Source organism: Herpailurus yagouaroundi, unplaced genomic scaffold (assembly GCF_014898765.1).
Source record: "Herpailurus yagouaroundi ecotype Mexico unplaced genomic scaffold, PumYag 180, whole genome shotgun sequence".
Classification (NCBI taxonomy): domain Eukaryota; kingdom Metazoa; phylum Chordata; class Mammalia; order Carnivora; family Felidae; genus Herpailurus; species Herpailurus yagouaroundi.
The window spans coordinates 13,023,835-13,043,870 of NW_024412411.1; the positions used below are offsets into that span (position 1 = coordinate 13,023,835).

Below are 20,036 nucleotides of genomic sequence, written 5' to 3' on the forward strand. Positions count from 1 at the left end.
GAGATAGAGATAGAGATAGAGATAGAGATAGAGATAGAGATAGAGATAGACAGAGAGAGACAGAAACAGAGTGTGAGCAGGGGACGGGAAGAGAGAGGGGAGACACAGAATCCAAAACAGGCTCCAGGTTCTTAGCTGTTAGCACAGAGCTGGGCTCAGGACTTGAACCCACAAACCTTGAGATCATGACCTGAGCTGAAGTCGGATGCTTAACTGACTAAGCCACCCAGACGTGCCAGCACCACATTACTGTTTTCTTATCAGAAACATTCTTCTCAATCTTTATCCATCTTGCTCAATACATCACAACTGACTCAAGTGGCATCTGCTGAGTTGAACTATGTCCCATCAAAAAATATGTTACGGTCCTAGGTAACTGGTGACTTTGAATGTGACTTTATTTGGAAACAGGGTCTTTGCAGATGTAATCAATTTATGATGAGTTTATGCTGACTATACTTTCTTAGTAAGAAGATGAAAATTTAGACACAGAAACAGACACACAGGAAACAGTGCAGGTGATGACAAAGCAGAGGTTGTGGTGATGTATCTATAAACCTAAAAGTGCCAAGGACTGCAAGCAACCACCGAAAAAGAGACATGGAACAAACTCTCTCAGGGCTCTCCAGAGGAATAAATCTTGCTGATACCTTGATCTCAGATCTAGGCTCCAGAATGTTGAGAAGATAACTCTGTTGTTTCAAGTCACCCAGTTTGTGGTAATTTGTTACAGTAGTCCCAGTAAACTAAGACAGCATCTAATCTTTATGGTCTGAGTGGTTGTGCATATCTATCTCCTTTCTTTCCAATGGAAATCTTACTTATTATTTATTTATTTTTATTTTTTGTTTTAGTGTCATTCTCTCCTGTGATGAAGATGACTGAGGTAACTACGAACCAGTTCCAGCAGGCAAAGAGCCCAGCCAGTAATACAGAATTTTCTTCCAAAAGGCCAGAAAAATTTTGATGGGCCTTTGCTCTTTCTGCATTACATAAAACATTACCTATTTTTCATTCCTATACTCACAACATGAGATTGCCCTGTTTCTTCTCTATTTCTCTTACTACTTCTCTCCTCATTTTATTTATCTTCATTTTATTGCTGTGGAACAGTGATTCTCAGAATGTGATCCTCATACCAGTGGCATTAGCATCATGTAGGAGCTTGTTGGATTTGCAAAATTGAGGGCCCATGCCAGATATCCTGAATCAGAAACCCCAGGGATGCATGCTAAATTTGATGACCATAACTCTAAAATAATATTCTCCAAAGTATATTCCACAAAATCTCATTCTCTCTATACTCTCTTTCTTGTCTCATTTACCATGGCTAGGTGTCCAAACTTCCTGTACCTCCATCACTTGATTTCTCGCCTTAAACTCCTAAGCTTGAAAGAATGCACTCATAACTTCCCTTCAAAACTGACCTCCTTTCCTGTCTTCTGTGTTTTCCAATTAAATTAATATTTCAGATTGAACTGGAAGCTGTTTAATGTTTGACATCACGCTTATTCACCAGTAGATCCCAGAGACTATTATAATATCTGGCAGACAGTTACTGGGCAATATTTATTGTAATAAAGTATAATACAGTAGTTATTATGTTTTGTCAGAAGCCTCAGTGAATACAAATATAAATGTGAATGTAAAACTCCTCTCTCTACGACTATTTCAATAAACCAAGTATTTATCCAATCATGCCTGTTTTCTTGTAAAAGCCTCATGACCACATTCCCTGATTCCAATCTTTCCCTGCCTGATTCTCTGATCTATTCTGCAAATATTTTTAGGGGTTATTTTTTTTCCAAATTCTTTTTTTGTCATGTTGCTCTATTACTTGAAATTGTCTATCACTGTTGACTTTCTGTAGGAACTCTGCATACCCTTTCTCACTATTCCTTATTTCCTGCTACTAAGCTTCCCCCAGGCAAGCTGACCTTGCTGTAGTGTTTTGATTTAGCTTGTGTTGTTACCCTTGTTCTCCGCATTTGAAATACCTTCACCAACTTAATTTTCAAGAACACTCAGGTCTTTGCCAACTCAAACTCACAAGGGAACTTCATTTCTAAGTTGAACTCTAGTAGAACCAATGATATATATCAGCCTTTTCACTTCTATTTCAATAGAATGAGTTAACCAATTCAACAAACATTTATTGATGACTAGCCTAAACAATGTGATTATATCAGTGAATCAGAGATCTATGGTTCTTTTCTAGTGGAGGGGAGGACAAGAAATGAGAAAAACCAAACCACCTCAGTGTGGTAAGTGTTGGTGGGAGAGGAACAGGGGCTACGGGCACAGAGAGGTGGGTTGCCTATCCTGAGTGTCAGAGAAGGCTGACTGGAGGTCCTAATATCCAATCTGAGACCTGGAAGATGAAAGTGACCCAGGATAAAAAGGAGGAATTGGGGAGAGAACATCCTGCAGAGGGAAAAATGCATTAAAAGACCCACAGTTTGACAAAATGAAAATAATTCAGGGGAAAGCAACAAATAGTCTTTAGCAAAATACTAGCTCCAAGAGAAGAAACTAACTTTTGTACTCACCAATGTACACTTAGTCCGTGGACTGAACCTAAGAAATAGTTTGGGATAAATGAATGACTGGGGACAGGAAGACACTTTCTTCACTGAATTAGAAGGGAAGACAAAAGGATGACACAGATAAAGGTTAGGATAATAGGTTTAATGTCAGGACACTAAAGGAGTTCTCATCTTCAATTTACTCTGATAACAAGAAATTATGCTTGTTTGAAATTAAGCCAAGAATGAGGGAATTAGTGAGGTTAGAGATTTGAAGAAAGTGCGGAAGTTTGAAAGAGCTATTATAGAAAATAGAAGGGATAATTGATTACAGAAATTCAGAAAAATTGTAAGGAATTGTTGATTGTCTAATTAATGACTACAAATTAATGATTGCACTATTCTGATATGTATTTTTTTTTTCCTTTAGCAATTGTCTGGGTATAAGCATAGAAAGTGTAAGTAGTTAGATTAAGTAACTTTACAAAATAATCTTTTTTTTGTGCTTTGAGTTTCTCCAACTAAATTATATGATCCTAGAAAGCAGGAGTTGCATAAAATAGACCATATTTAGCATGGCACTCACATATAGTAATTTCTCAATAAATAGTTTAATGATTGAATGGTTAAAAGACCAAATGACCATATGGCATAGGTATTCTTTTAAATTTAAAGCATATCACATTAACAGAGATGTGTACACTTCAGCTGAGTACTTTACTCAATAAAAAAATGCACCAGAATAACTCATAATGAATATTTTTAATGTGCCAATAACTATGTTGAATGCCTAAGAATTAATGGAGAGTACATCAGTGTCTATTTTGTTTAAAGGAACAATAGAAAAATATGAAAATATTTACTCTGTTAACTCCAAGAATGATCAACATAACTTGCTTTCATCCTTACAAATGAAATACCAGTTCCAATCATAGTTGACTGCTCATGGGACCATATGACAGAATGTAATTAGATGCTTTCTTACTGTTTTACAGTCTGTTTTATTGTACTTGAAATGGAATATCCTCCATGCTTCCAGCACTGAAATATAACCTAAGTGATAGACACTGCCTCTACCTATCAACTGCATCTGTCTGTGTGGTTTTCCCAGGTCAATTCTAGCTGCCATTGCAAACCAAGGTCATTAACATTCACCTCTGAATAAAAGCCATCAAAGCAAACGATGATTTAAAAGATGTAAAAATTATCTCACATGTTGAAGATTGATGGGAATGTCCTAGCTGGCAGGGCTGTTGCTGGGGAAAGCAGACTGGAAAACGTGAAGGGTTAATTGAATAGGTCTCTGCAAAGTCTTTCCTAATCCCCACCCTTTTAAATTTAAAGTAATCTCTCTCCATGACCACATAGGATGCTATCTTCTAATGACACATCATTTTCTACATTTAATTATAGTTATTTAAAGGAAGTTTTGATATTTAGAACAGGTAATAGCTGGTGTAGTATGGACACCAACCAACCAGAAAAGGTACCTGCCATAAACAATTGCTATTGTATGTACCATCTAACTGCCAGCTGTGCCATAAAAAAAATTCATCCCCCCTCTATGCTGACAGTTATCATTCTGAAGGTAGAGGGAATAATAATGCTTTTATTTATGTTCCCCAGGCATGTTATAAATGAAGTAGATATTTCAAAATTAATTTTTAAAATCAATTAATGAATTAAATAAAGATCACTGAATACTTTTTTCATGAGCATGCCTTAATTGTGCAGGGAAAGGGTTCAGGTTAGTAAAATAAAGTGGTAGGTTATTTCATTCATTCACTAAAAACACTCAGTTCTACTCGCTATTAGTTTTATAGGGCTGCCCGAACAAAGTGCCACAAACTGGAATCCTTAACAGAAATTTTTCGTCTGAGAATTCTGAAGATCAGAAGTGCAGATCAAGGCATCAGCGGGGCAATTCCTTCTGAGGACTGTGGAGGAAAATCTGCTTCCTGTCTCTCTCCTAGTTTATGGTGGATTGCTGGACATCTTTGGAATTCCTTGGGTTATAGGAATATGCCCCCCCAAATTCTGCCTTCATCTTCACATGATGTCCCCTGTGTGTGTGTGACCCTGTGTCCAACTTTCCTCTTTTTATAAGGATACCAGTCGTATCAGATTAGGGCCCACCATAATGACCTCATTCTAACTTGATCATCAGCAAAAACCCTATTTTCAGTTAAGAATATATATACACAGGTACTATGATTTAAGAATTCAAAATATTTTGGGAGGACTCAATTCAATACATGACACCAGCAATGGGAAAGATAAACATGAAGAGGACACAGTTCCTGTCCTCAAGGAGCTCATAAACCAGTGCTTTAGAGGAATGGCAGACAGTAAGGTCAGGGAAAAGTTTTTGGAGACAGTGATAGTGGAGCTGAGTCCTGTTAAATGGCTAGAAGAAGAGAGGGAGAACAATTCCAAGCAGTAAGAGGAATTCTAGGCATTGAGAGGAATTCTAAGCAGAACTTCTAGAAAAGTATACACAGCCTTGATCATTACAGTCAAAGGAGCCAAGCCAATGGGTTAGGAGGAGATAATAAGAAGACAAGCTAAGTCAAATAGAGGTTCCAGAGGTGCTGTGTTAAGTCTGGACACTGTATTAGATGCAATGGGAAGCCTTTGAAGAGTTTTAAGGAGGGGAATGACATGACCAGGTTTGATCTCTTAATTTTCTTCATTAGTGGTGGCTGTTGTTTGAAAATACATTAAACTGTAATCTGTGTGGTCAAGACGATGTTCTATTTTTTATAATAAAGCATAATTTACTTCTTTCTCACATTTTAGTGTTTTGTTCTTCACTATATTCAGTTATCACTCATTAAAACACATTTTGGAGAAACTTTTTTTTCTCAATCCTATGTTCATGATCTAGTTTGAAACATATTAGCTTTTTCTGGTCCCCCCTCCCCGTTCCTTCTTTGTCACAGCCTATTCATAAAACTAAACTCTGAAATTTAAAAATATAACATCCACAGGCAGTTGTAATCTGCTAAGAATCTAAACAGTTAACCCTAAATTCATAAATTCATTTATCAGCATATTGTAATTCATCAGTTTCAAATGGGCATTTTCAGCAGATATCTGGTCTCAGTGTTTCATTTGATTATCCTTATGGGTCTCTTTGCAAAGGAGATAATTGGAAAATCTAGATTCAGCTTGGGTCCTATGAAAGAGTGAGAATTACGTAATTGAAATAATTACACAAGTACCTCTTTTTGCAAGGACATTGTACTCACCATCAAACAATGAGGAACTTACTATCGGACAGATTTATAAAGTGGTTCACCAATATTTCCAGAATTTATTGTATGATTTCAGACATGCCAAAGAAAATGTTTGGAACCACTGAGTAACAGAGATTCCCTTATTACATTACCTATGACAAGTGCTAATGTCTTCAATTGTACAACAACTGAAGTAATATAACTTTGCTTTGCCATAAAATCTGTTTAATTAAAGATGAAATATATTTATATCAAGTCCTCTGATCTTTATAAAAATCTATTCTATGTTACATAACTAGTTGCACAAAACATGCAGCATGTGCCTTTGGCTTTAATCTTATACTTTCATCCAAGTAGGTTTAATTTTCACAAAGATATACTGTTATATATTTGCATCTTTTTAAGGATTGAGTAACAATGCTGAGAGAGAAGAACAAAGCAGGAGGCATCACACTTCCTGATTTCAAGCTATACTATATAGCTGTAGTAACCAAAACAGTATGGTATTGGCATTAAAACAGACAAATAGGTTAGTGGATCAGAATCGAAATACTAGAGGTAAATCCAAGCATTGTCACCTAATGCTTGACAAGTGAGTCAAGAATACTTAATGGAGAAAAGACAGTCTAATAAATGGTGCTGGAAAAAATATGGATATTCACATTAAAAAGAATGAAACTTTGACCATTATCTTATACCACTCACAAAATTTATTTTGAAATTAACTAAAGGCTTAAAGGTAAGACTTGAAACCATGAACTCCTAGAAGAAAGCATAGGGAAAAAAGTTTCTTGACTTATGTCTTGACAATAATTTTTTGGAGATGACACTTAAAGCACAAGCAACAAATTAAAAAATAAAAAGGTGAGACTATATCAAACTAAAAAGTTTTTTCACAAAGAGAAACAATCAAGAAAGTGAAAAGACAATGTATAGAATGGGAAAAAAAATATTTGCGAACTATATATCTGATAAGGGGTTGATACCCAAATTATATAAAAATCTCAGAAAACTCAATAGAGAAAAAAAACACACAAACAAATGGGTAAAAGACTTGAATAGATATTTTTCCAAAGAAGATATACAAATGACCAAAAGATACATGTAAAGATGCTCAACATCACTGGTCATTAGGGAAATGCAAACCAAAACCACAATGAGATATCATCTCACACCTTTTAGAATGGCCATCACCAAAAGATAAGAGATAACAAATGCTGGCAAGGATGTGCACTCTTGGTGGGATTGTATATCAGTATAGCCACTATGAAAAATAGTATGGAGAATCCTCAAAAAAAAAAAAACAAAAATAAATACTGTATGGTCCAGTAATTCCACTTCTGGGAATATATCATAAAAACAACACTAACTCAGGGTGTTTGGGTGGCTCAGTCAGTTTAGCATCTGACTCGTGATTTTGGCTCAGGTCATGACTCATGGTTTGTGGATTCAAGCCCTGCATCGAGCTCTGCACTGGCAGAGTGAATTGCAATTCTCTCACTCCCTCTCTCTCTGCCCCTTCCCTGCTCTCTCTCTCTCAAAATAAATAAACTTTAAAAAGAAGACAAAACTAACTCAAAATGTAGTTGCCACCCCCATGTTCATAGCATCATTATTTACAATAGCTAAGACATGGAAATAATCTAAGTGTCTATTGATGATGAATGGATAAAGAAGTTGCTTTATACACACACACACACACACACACACACACACACACACACACACTGGAATATTATCACAGCCATGAAATATCATTCATCCATGAAAAATAATGAAATCCTGTTATTTGCAACAACATGGATGAATCTTAAGAATATTATGCTAAGTGAAATAAGTTAAGGAAAAATACTTTATTTCTCACTTTTATGTGAAATCTAAAAAAAATTTAAAAAAACACATAGAGAAAGAGATCAGATTTATGGTTACTAGAGGCAGGGGAGTTTCTGGAGGTGGGCTTGGAGGAAGGTAGTCAAAAGATACAAACTTCCAATTATAAGGTAAATAAGTACTAGGGATGAAATTTACATCACAATGATTATAGTTAACACTGCAGTATCATATATAGGAAAACTCATAAGACAGTAAATCCTGGGGCACCTGGGTGGCTCAGTTGGTTAAGCATTTGACTCTTGGTTTAGGCTAAGGTCATGATCTCATGGTTCATGGGTTCAAGTCCCACATTGAGCTCTGGGCTGGCAGTGTGCAGTCTGCTTGGGATTCTCTTTATCTACCTCTCTCTGCCCCTCTTCCCTCGCTCATGTACATGTACATGCATGCACTCTCAAAATAAATAAATAAACTTAAAAAAAGAGAGTAAACCTAAGAGTTTTCAATACAAGGGAAAATAAGTTTTGTTTTGTTTTTGTTTTTATTGTATCTAAATACGATGATAAGTGTTAACTAAACATATTCCAGTAATCACTTCACAATATGTGTAGGTCAAACCACTATGCTGCAAACCTTAAATTTTTACAGTGATGTATGTCAACACCATCCCAATAAAACTAGAAAAAAAGACATGCCATGATAAATCAGCAAATGGATTTTTGGGAAGAATTCACTTACTTTCATCAGGTCTGTTTCCTAATATGTAAGATTGATATAATAATATATGCCATGGATAGTGTGTGGTATAGTAGAAAGATTACTGGCACGAACTTTGGTTCTACCATTTAAAAGCTGTATGACTTTGTAACAAGTTGTTAAGCTACTCTCAGCATCAGTTTTATCAGGGGGATAATAGCTATCTCATAGTATTATAATGAAAATTAATTATAATGTACAAGAAGAAACCACACAGTGTAAGTATTAGTATTCAAAGAATATCCATTCCCTTTCCCTCTCAAAATTGTAATGAGAGTCAAATGTGATGATATTTTTTTAAAAACTGTAAATCACATATGCTTATAGAGACTTTATGTATTATTAATGTATAAAGAATAAAATACTAAAATATAAAATTAGCTATCAGACACAAAGCTATGAGATCATCTGTCACATCAATGTGTATTTTATTTTAAAAACTCTTAAAGGGGCGCCTGGGTGGCGCAGTCGGTTGAGCGTCCGACTTCAGCCAGGTCACGATCTCACGGTCCGTGGGTTCGAGCCCCGCGTCGGGCTCTGGGCTGATGGCTCAGAGCCTGGAGCCTGTTTCCGATTCTGTGTCTCCCTCTCTCTCTGCCCCTCCCCCATTCATGCTCTGTCTCTCTCTGTCCCAAAAATAAATAAACGTTGAAAAAAAAAATTAAAAAAAAATAAAAAATAAAAACTCTTAAAATACTGTCATTCACCATGAGAATTGGGTTTACCCATGGAAGAAAATGAAGTTACAGATCTGGGTTCTAATACTTTGCTCTTACATTATATTCTTAGTGAATCCTCTCCAGTTCCTCTACACCTGGGTAAGTTGGAGTTCTTTAACTTTATAAGGATTCCACAAATACATAATGTGAAATTTAATTAATAATGTCTGTACATTTGGAACTGTGCTGGAATTGGCAGAAAAATTCCAAAGGTACAGAAACTATAAATATATCTCAATGACTGACACAACTAACTCGTAACTTTTAAACTTATAGGTTCATGCTATCTGAGGCAGCTGTGGGCAGATGGAGATTTAATAAGGGTTTGGCTTAATCACTGCTCTAGAACAGCCTTCACTCTCAAAAGGATCATCAAATACTTTTTATAAGTGTATTGGAGAAAATTAGAGAAATAGCAACTTAATAATAACTATGGTACAATCAATAATGTGATCAGAGCTTTCTCTGTGTGTGTGTGTGTGTGTGTGTGTGTGTGTGTGTGTAAGAGCTTTAACTTTTTTAAGACAAATGTAAGAGAAAAAAGTTGACAAATCAAATCAGGTGATATCAGTCCATACAATAAAAAATAAATTTGTATGCTGGTTCTTTCTTCCAGCATTAAGTTTAAACTCTGTGTCGGGGCACACTAATACAGATCTAAGAGGGATGGGGATCATTTAAAATCCTAGGATGAAAAGGGTGCTGCTGAGGTGGATCACTGTTTTTGTATTGAGCCTCATCTATTGGTCCTGTCTCCATTCAGAGTTCTGCCCACAGAGGGAATCAAATAGACATTACCCAAATTACCTCTCTTTATAATGCTTTTTCACTAGAAAATATTAGGCACTCAATAAATATTTGTTGACTGAATAAACAAACAGAACAGGGTTGTTAATTTCTTATTGAACAAATAGTCTTAAAAGATTTCAGATTCTTATACTCCTTAACTATAGTTTCTTATAACCTACTCCACGTTAATGGGAAATGTACTACATCCTATTGGCTCTGACTTGGGGATTTTGAAGTAAACTATGCATAGAAAATCAGAAATGTTAAGATGCAAGCATCTGTTAAGATTTTGGAAAGTATGCCCATTTGCATCATGGTGATTCTTCATTTTATTTCAACCTCTCCTTCTACCTTTGCCATGATATTTTGGCATTAAAGATGCAAAACAAAAACCAAAAAACATTATCTACAAGCAATGATTCTAGAGGTGAAAGTATATATGTATGTATATCCATAAAAATGCTAACTCAAGCTCCTAAATCTCCCATCCTAAAATGAGCACACTGGGGACTTCCAATTTTATTATTTGTATAGTATATATTTTTTAATCTATTCTTCAATTTTTGGGCTCTATAACTTGAAGGACTGATTTAGCAAGGGAAAGCTAAGCTGCCTGTTAGTTTCATCAAGTGTGAGTTTCACTTGATTCCAAAGAGGTCAACAGAGAACAACTAAAGTGGATGATCTTTTAGTAGGAGAAAAGTTAGTGGTGCTATCCAGATGAACACCAAATAGTTCAGAGTTTCTGGGGGTTTTCCTTCAGCAAATGAATGTTAAATGACATAAATCTGTGAGGAACAAAAATATTTCTATTTATTATTTACTATATGCCAGGCACTATGGTAAACATATTTTATATATTATGCCTCATTTCATTTAACCTCATTATTTAAAAAAAAAGAATGAAGCAGGTATATCACTGTGCAAGCAAGAAAATAAAGATTAAAGAGGTTATATAATTTTCTCAATTTCAGCAATTTAAAAACCAACGGGCCAGGACATGAACTCAAGATTGTCTGGCAGCAAAGCCTTTGCTTTTTTTTTTTTTTTTTTTAACTTTTTTTAAAAACATAATTTATTGTCAAATTGGCTTACATACAGCACCCAGTGCTCATCCCAACAAGTGCCCTCCTCCATGCTCATCACCCACTTTCCCCTCTCCCCCAACCCCATCAACCCTCAGTTTGTTCTCTGTTTTTAAGAGTCTCTTAGGGTTTGCCTCACCCCCCCCCCGTTTGTAACTATTTTTTCCCTCTTCCCTACCCCCATGGTATTCTGTTAAGTTTCTCAAGAGCCACATATGAGTGAAAACATGATATCTGTCTTTCTCTGACTGATTTATTTCACTTAGCATAATACCCTCCATTTCCTCCTCCAGTTCCATCCATGTTGCTGCAAATGGCATGATGTTACTCTTTCTTATTTCCAAGCAGTATTCCATTGTGTATATAAACCACAATTTCTTTATCCATTCATCAGTTGATGGACATTTAGGCTCTTTCCAAAATTTGGCTATTGTTGAGAGTGCTGCTATAAACATTGGGGCACATGTAACCCCTATGAATCAGCACTCCTGTATCCCGTGGGTAAATTCCTAGCAGGGCTATTGCTGGATCATAGGGAGTTCTATTTTTAATTTTTTGAGGAACCTCCACATTGTTTTCCAGAGCAGATGTACCAGTTTGTATTCCCACCAACAGTGCAAGAAGGTTCCCATTTCTCCACATCCTTGCCAGCATCTATAGTTTCCTATTTGTTCATTTTAGACACTCTGACAGGCGTGAGGTGGTATCTCAGTGTGGCTATGATTTGTATTTCCCTGACGAGGAGAGATGTTGAGCATCATTTTATGTGTCTGTTAGCCATCTGGATATCTTCTTTGGAAAAGTGTCTTTTCATGTCTTCTGCCCATTTCTTCAATGGTTTATTTGTTTTTTGGGTGTGGGGTTTGGTGAGTTCTTTATAGATTTTGGATACTAGCCCTTTGTCTGATATGTCATTTACAAATATCTTTTCCCATTCCATTGGTTGTCTTTTAGTTTTGTTGATTATTTCCTTTGCAGTGCAGAAGCTGTTTAGCTTGATGAGGTCCCAATAATTCATTTTTGGTTTTAATTCCCTTGCCATTGGAGATGTGTTGAGTAAGAAATTGCTGTGGCTAAAGTCAAAGAAATTAGCACCTTCTTTCCTCTCTAGGGTTTTGATGGCTTCCTATCTCATATTTAGGTCTTTCATCCATTTTGAGATTATTTTTGTGTACGGTGTAAGAAAGTGGTCTAATTTCATTCTTCTACATGTTTCTGTCCAGTTCTCCCAGCACCATTTGCTGAAGAGACTGCCTTTTTTCCACTGGATACTCTTTCCTGTTTTGTCAAAGATTAGTTGGCCATACATTTGTGGGTCCAATTCTAGGTTCTCTAGTCTATTCCATTGGTCCATGTGTCGATTTTTGTGCCAATATCATACTGTCTTGATGGCCAAATTCCTAAACCCACACACTACCAAAAGTCAAACTGGAAGAAAGAGAAAATTTGAGCAGACACATAACTAGTAAAGAAATTGCATCAGTTATCAAAAATCTCCCAACAAATAAAAGTCCTGGACCAGATGGTTTCTCTGGAGAATTCTACCAGACATTTAAAGCAGAGTTAATACCTATTCTTCTCAAGCTGTTACAAAAAAATAGAAATGGAAAGAAAATTTCCAGACTCATTCTATGAAGCCAGCATTACTTTGATTCCCAAACCAGACAGAGACCCCACAAAAAAGAACTACAGGCCAATATTCCTGAGGAATATGGATGTAAAAATTCTCAACAAGATACTAGAAAATTGAATTCAACAACATATGAAAAGATTTATTCACTATGATCAAGTGAATTCATTCCTGGGCTGCAGGGCTGGTTCAATACTTGCAAATCAATCAATATGATACATCACATTAACAAAAGAAAGGATAAGAACTATATGATCCTGTCAATAGATGCAGAAAAAGCATTTGACAAAATACAGCATCGTTTCTTAATAAAAACCCTCAAGAAAGTAGGGATAGAAGGGACATACTTAAACCTCATAAAAGACACATATGAAAAGCCCACAGCTAATATCATCCTCAATGGGGAAAAACTGAGAGCTTTCCCCTTGAGATCAGGAACACGACAGGGATGTTCACTCTCACCACTGTTGTTTAACAGTGTTGGAAGCCTTTGCTTTTAACTACTGTTCAGTTCTGCCTCCCCATCTGTGTGTTGAGTTCCGGTTTGGCAAACTGTAAAGCATTCTACAAATGCACACTACCCTTAGCAGTAGTAGCACTAAAAACAAGTTAAAAAATTTTTTTAGGAAAAGAAATCTAAACAGGAAGGGATGAAAGTACTAATGTTTATCATATTGGACATTAGCTAGAACTCAGCTTTAATGGTAATAAATGTTGTTAAATTTTAGATTTATTTGAAGATTTCAATGACATCAATGATTATTACCACTGACACTTATTCCATATGATGACACTGGTGATGTGTACATTTCAATAAAACTAAAAGTTGATGTGCTAGGTGAGTCCTTTCTCCTTTCTTAAGTATTGTAGCAAATGAACTATGCCAACCTAAATTTCAAGTAGTTTCTTTATTTTTTAATTTGACATGAATTACAAAATGAGAGAAATCAAAACACCTACCATTGAGTGTAAACACTTGAATGCCATTGTTATCAATTATACGCTTGTGTTTTTGTGCTTAGTGGTTGCTAAAATTGATTCAATCAATTTTAATGTGTAGCTAGGTATACAACTCTTGTGTTACCAAGTCTTTTTTTTTTTTTTCAACGTTTATTTATTTTTGGGACAGAGAGAGACAGAGCATGAAGGGGGGAGGGGCAGAGAGAGAGGGAGACACAGAATCGGAAACAGGCTCCAGGCTCTGAGCCATCAGCCCAGAGCCTGACACGGGGCTTGAACTCACGGACTGCGAGATCGTGACCTGGCTGAAGTCGGACACTTAACCGACTGCGCCACCCAGGAGCCCCTGTGTTACCAAGTCTTATACTTGAACACATTAAAGATAGACTTTAAAAGCCAAGTAATTACATTCCTGTATTTCAAATTATTGCTAATCATAAAACTATATAATCTTTCTGTTTGTCTCATAAATTATATTCTTTCACTATTTTCCTTTGAGAAGCATAAGAAGTCTTTATGATCACTATAGCAAATTAAAAAAAAAACAGTTGAGTAGGGTGAACTTAAAAGGGTTTCATTTTGGTAATATTTTTTAAAATATACATTTAGAGAATACAGGAAGCCAATTAAACAAAACAACTTTGACTCTTCTGCTCTGAAGGTATACCTTTTGAGGAGATTCTTCATTGCATTTAGTATTTTTAGCCACGTGAATCAGTAATACCTCAGGGAACTTCCCAGGGTGAGGTCGAGGCATGGCATATAAGGATGAAAACAATTTGAATCCACGCTTTTGAGAGTGAAGAAAAACCTCAGTCCCTCAGTGACAGCACAGCCCACTGCAAATGAGGCAATGACTATTGTCAAATATATTTGGACATGATCTATGAAGGCAAGAGTAGTTAATATATTCAAATTTTGGCATTAAAAAATACTTCCAACCATTAGTGTTAATATTTTCTTATTATCAAATAAAATGTGCATATCCATAGCACATGTTTTAATAAAAAAATAAGTAAAATATAACATATATTGTATTTTCACCAAATGATTCAATTAATTGGATTTTGAAGCAGTAATTTGCTAGATTGAGCTTATTCTTTATCCTAATTAAAATCTAAGGAAAAGATATTTTCTTCAAGGCTTATAAATATAGGAAAAAACTAAACACATTGTCTAGCTTTTAAATGAACAGTTCTCTTACTTTTCATGGCTAACAAAATCTGCTAAGAGCATATTTTGAAGGTGATCAATTTGCATCTAAGAACAAATAAGCTCCCCAACATAGTAGTTGCCATGAAACGATTTAGTTATTCTTTGTCCTCATCCATCTGCAGATATCCTCACATATTCCAGGCCATTGTGCAATAGCTGTAAGATAGCAGAAACACAGACTCTTTTGCCACAGAACAGTAAGCAATCAGGTAGTCAAGCTACTCTTAGGTTCCTGTTCACTCTGGAAAACTTGATGAGACTTCCAGTATCCATGACCTTGACTGCTGCTGATTCATTCAATGGCTGCAGTTTGTGGCATTTATATATTGCATGTAAGCATTAGTAAATTTAAAATTACTCTCGGTAGTACAGTTCATGTGAAGAAAGGGAAAGAAAGCAGAATAAGTCAGAAAAATTCAACAAAAAGGAATTGACAGCTCTTGCTTTATTTGGCCCCTTGATCTATACAGTCAAAGAATATTAAAAAAAAAAAAAAAAGGTTAGAGAGGGAGGGAACCAAAACATAAGAGACTCTTAAAAACTGAGAACAAACTGAGGGCTGATGGGGGGTGGGAGGGAGGGTAGGGTGGGTGATGGGTATTGAGGAGGGCAACTGTTGGGATGAGTACTGGGTGTTGCATGGAAACCAATGTGACAATAAATGTCATATTTAAAAAAAAAACAAAATAAAAAAAAGAATATTATCATTGGAAAGGACCCTGAGTTAATCTAATCAAATCCCACTCTAGGTCCATGCCTATGGTCATTTAAGCATTTCCTTGAACACTTTGCAACCAAAATGGAATCATTGAATCTTTTTTTACATGTCAATTGAATAGCTATGTTATTACAGTTTCTACCTACTGATCCCAGGTCTGTCTTCTGAGGGGAAAGAGAATAGGTAAGAGCACTTATGAACATGAATGATAGCCCTTCAAATAAGAGGAAAAACTAACTTAGAAGGGATTCCCCAGATCTCTGTTCTATCTCCCCAATTTTTACAGTTTAGGAAACCAAGATCTCTAAAGATGAAGTGATTTTCCAGAGTTACAAAGCTTTTTAAATGCAGAACCTGAACTAGAAGTCAGACTCGGTTCTTCAAAACCAGAGGTTTTGAAGCCAGCCATCATAGCCATCCTTTTTCATCTTTGTTTTAATTTCAGCAAATCCAGATTCTTCTAATTTTTTTCATGGGGCATGGCGGTTAGACTTCAATCTATTCTGGACATCTCCTAGTATCTGCTCTGGGTTGGAAAGGATGCGCAAAGAGGACAAGTACTTAATATTGCAGGATTCAGAGTCTGGAATGGAAGATAATTAATTATACCATGAGGTGTGAAGTAAAAATCTAAGAAGTATATCTAAATTTCTATAGAGAACATGGATGTCAGAGTGATTGCTGATGTTACCAAAGTGATATTTCAGTAAATGGAACTAATCTAACCTCTTCAACAGCAGCAATAGTATAGAAGTCTCCTTCCTTTAGTTAATGACTTGCTGAGTTAATAAAAAACTCATCGTTGTCTTGACCAGGCCAGAGAAAGCTAGATATATATGGCTAGGAAGCTACTTTTGAGTATATCTTCACTGTGCTCCTCAAACAAATGGAGCTGTCCACTTACCAAGTGGCACTGTATACCTGTTTAGCAGACTGTGTATTTAACAAAATTCATCTGAGTTTGTTACCAAGCCCATTTAGTCTGAAAGAATTGTTTCTATAAAATGTAAGGTGAATGTTTTAGAAAGACTTTTTAAAAGTATATATATTTTTATTTTATTTTTTTTTAAATTTTTTTAACGTTTATTTATTTTTGAGACAGAGAGAGACAGAGCATGAACAGGGGAGGGGCAGAGAGAGAGGGAGACACAGAATCTGAAACAGGCTCCAGGCTCTGAGCGGTCAGCACAGAGCCCGACGCGGGGCTCGAACTCACGGACTGTGAGATCATGACCTGAGCGGAAGTCAGACGCTTAACCGACCAAGCCACCCAGGCACCCCAAAAGTATGCATATTTTTATAATGCTATCAAATTAATATGGGCAACTGTGAAGACTGAGAAAAAAAATACAAAGTCTAGAAATATTCAGGCACTTAGATTATATCCCTAATGTTTTTGATTATTAGCATATTTTATACATTAAAAATAGCAAGGACCTCTAAAATTGAGGGCCACTTTAAAGAAAAATCAGCAATTTCATATGTATTCATGTTTTAAATTAAAATAAAATGTTTAAAGAATTTTTCAATAATTGGCCAAGCAGTGTTTTTTTCCCCATTAGATAAGTAGGTTCTTACTGTGTACCATGTGTAAGGCATTGTTAGAGAGCTTTGCATACATTATTTTATTTAATTCTTAGGCCAACTATTACTCTAACTTAACAAATTAGGAGTTTTACACATGTTTTATAATATGTTCACATTCCCAAAGCTGATAAATGGGGAAGATGATACTCCAATAAGGTCATGCAAAATACACAATTGTACAATGCACTTTTTCTTCTACTATCCATTGTAAAATCAATCATATTTTTGGGATATGTGAACCGTAATCCTGACAGTCTTCCTTGTGTTTAATTAATTTTGAGTTGAGAAAGGCCAACATCTTCTGTACCATCTATTTCCATGTTCACAAATGCTACTTCTCATTCTGGAAGCACAGCCATCCCCACCCTTCAACTTCCTCTGTTTACCCATTTGAATACATCTGCTTTCAGGAACAGCTCTTCATTAATTTTTCCTAAGAAGTTAGTTGTTCTCAAGTAAACTAAATGACATCAATTTCCTTATACTTTTAACTTTTATAGATTAGCATTCAATATTGAATTTCATTCATTTAATCATTCACCTACTTATTCATCTATTTAAGAAATAACTTAGCATCATTCCATGCTCTAGGTATCCATAAATACTAATTAGACTGATTTTACACAAAATGATCAGAATCAGTGGCTGCCATGGGTCTAGGCATTCATACAATAATTATTGATCACTTAATATGTAAAGCATATGTCAAGAAGATTATTCAATATGAAAATTCTATTAGTATTATTAATGCCATATGCCAAACACTGCTCAAATAACTTTGTGTATATTAACTTTGTAAAAATTGTCACATCACCCTATGAGATAGGTATAATTATTATCCTCATTTTGTTGATGAGGAAATGGAGGCATCAGAGGTCAAGTAAAACATATCCAAAGTCATACAGCAAGAATGCAGTGGAGCCAAGATCCATACTTAAATAATTGAATCTAGAGCCTGGAATCTTACTGATTCTATGCTTACTGATACTATGCTGCCTAAATAAGCAAATGGATTCATAGAGAAACACCATACTCTGAAAACAGACAGGAGGGTATTCCTCAACAGAAGTAATTTTTTCTACTGGGTTCTGAAGTAAAAGGAGGAATTAACCAGGTAAGAGTATTTAGAAGGAATCCAGGCAAAACAAAAACAAAAACAAAAACAAAAACAAAAAACAAAAAACAAAAAACAAAAAACAAAAAACTACTGTATGCAAAGGTCCCAAGGAGAGAAAGAGACAGAATGGCACTTAAAAGAAAAAAAGTATGTCAACTCAGCATCGTAGATAATTATGATTTCAAATGGGAAGGCACCCACAAATGAATTTATTTTTTTTTATTTTTTTTTTCCAACGTTTATTTATTTTTGGGACAGAGAGAGACAGAGCATGAACGGGGGAGGGGCAGAGAGAGAGGGAGACACAGAATCGGAAACAGGCTCCAGGCTCCGAGCCATCAGCCCAGAGCCTGACGCGGGGCTCGAACTCACGGACCGCGAGATCGTGACCTGGCTGAAGTCGGACGCTTAACCGACTGCGCCACCCAGGCGCCCCATGAATTTAAAAGGAGGAATTTATGGAAGCATAGCTTTCTCAAATACTATTCTATTTGAATAATGCATTAATTTAATAAAGCACAGTCTTATCTCCTACAAGTTCACAGATTATAAACAAAGGAAATAAATAGGAACAATTAACTCACCAGGGATTTAAAAGCCATGTTACATATAAATTAAACCAGGCACAATTAGAAAGAGTTTCTTTAGTATACTTTTATGTAAAATCCATTTATTTTTCTCTTTTCTAATTATCAGTCTGAGGTCAAATATTTGAAATATGTCTTTATTATATATCTAATAAAAGTAGAGGTTCTAAATCCATGCCTTGAATAAAAAGAACAGCAAATCTTATAAAGATCTTTCAGTTTTATTTATCCAACTAGGTATTTTAAAATAATGTCAGTGAGGTAACAACCATGGCATTATATTTTCTGTAAGAAAGTAACTCTTTAAAATGTTCCTTTAGGTACTGAACAAAGGATACTGCATTCATTCAGTGGTCTCTACCACCTTAAAGAAGAAAATTAATAATAAAGGTAGTAATAACAATAACAACAAAAACAACAAAATTTATGTAATCCTTACTATGTGTTAGGCATGATCCAAACACTGAAGCACCTTACATATTATTTTTTAGTTCTTTAAGAATGCCATTCCATTGGCCTCTGACCTCTATTATTTCTGATGAGAAGTCAGTAGTAATTCTTATCATCATTCTCCTGGTTGTAATGTGGACATAATGCTTTCTCCTGCTGCTTTTATTACTTTATCTTTGGTTTCCTACAACGGCTCTGTGTCCCTGAAATCTGTTGTTGTTATAGTAGTCTATTTTATATGTTTGTATTTATTCTGCTTGGAATTTACTCAGCTTCTGAATCTGTGTGTTGATGTTTCAATTAAATTTGGAAAAAATTTAGCCAATATATATATAATTTCTCCATACTCATTTCTCCTTCCTCTCCTTATGGGACTCCAGTTACACAAATGTTAAACTGCTTAACATTGTTTTACAGGTTACTGAGGTTCTGTTAATACACTGTCTTTTTTCTCTTTGTTTCAGTTGTGTTTAAATCCACAATTTCATAATACCAATAGTAACAATAAAATGATAATAATACAACTAATTGGTCACCTTTTTCAGGGATCCAATTCATTATCTTGTGAACTGGAGAAATAAAAGGAAAAATGAATCACTTATCCTGCCTGTTATATATGATCTCTATAACTCTGATAGATGAGGGAAAGTGGCTCTTATTAAAATAATTCCAGATAGTAAATGAAAACAAATTGATCCAATTCAGTATTACCATTTTTCACCTCTAAAGAAACAACATATTTAAGAATTGAACACCAATAGCTGCTAACATTAAATAAGAATGAAAATTAGTATTACTTGCTCCCTTATAAAAGAGCATACCACCACTT

The 20,036-nt window shown here is 35.4% G+C and overlaps 1 protein-coding gene and 1 long non-coding RNA gene across 7 annotated transcripts in view; one reads left to right on the top strand and one right to left on the bottom strand.

Annotated features, from left to right (window-relative positions):
• The window catches only part of LOC121039480 (uncharacterized), a 15,745-nt gene extending 14,050 nt beyond the window's left edge, over window positions 1-1,695 (top strand). The window contains exon 2 of the long non-coding RNA XR_005794817.1: window positions 855-1,695. This is a non-coding gene — a long non-coding RNA (uncharacterized LOC121039480). The remainder of the gene's footprint in view (window positions 1-854) is intronic.
• The window catches only part of DLG2 (discs large MAGUK scaffold protein 2), a 2,103,489-nt gene that overhangs the window by 525,051 nt on the left and 1,558,402 nt on the right, over window positions 1-20,036 (bottom strand). The window lies entirely within an intron of this gene.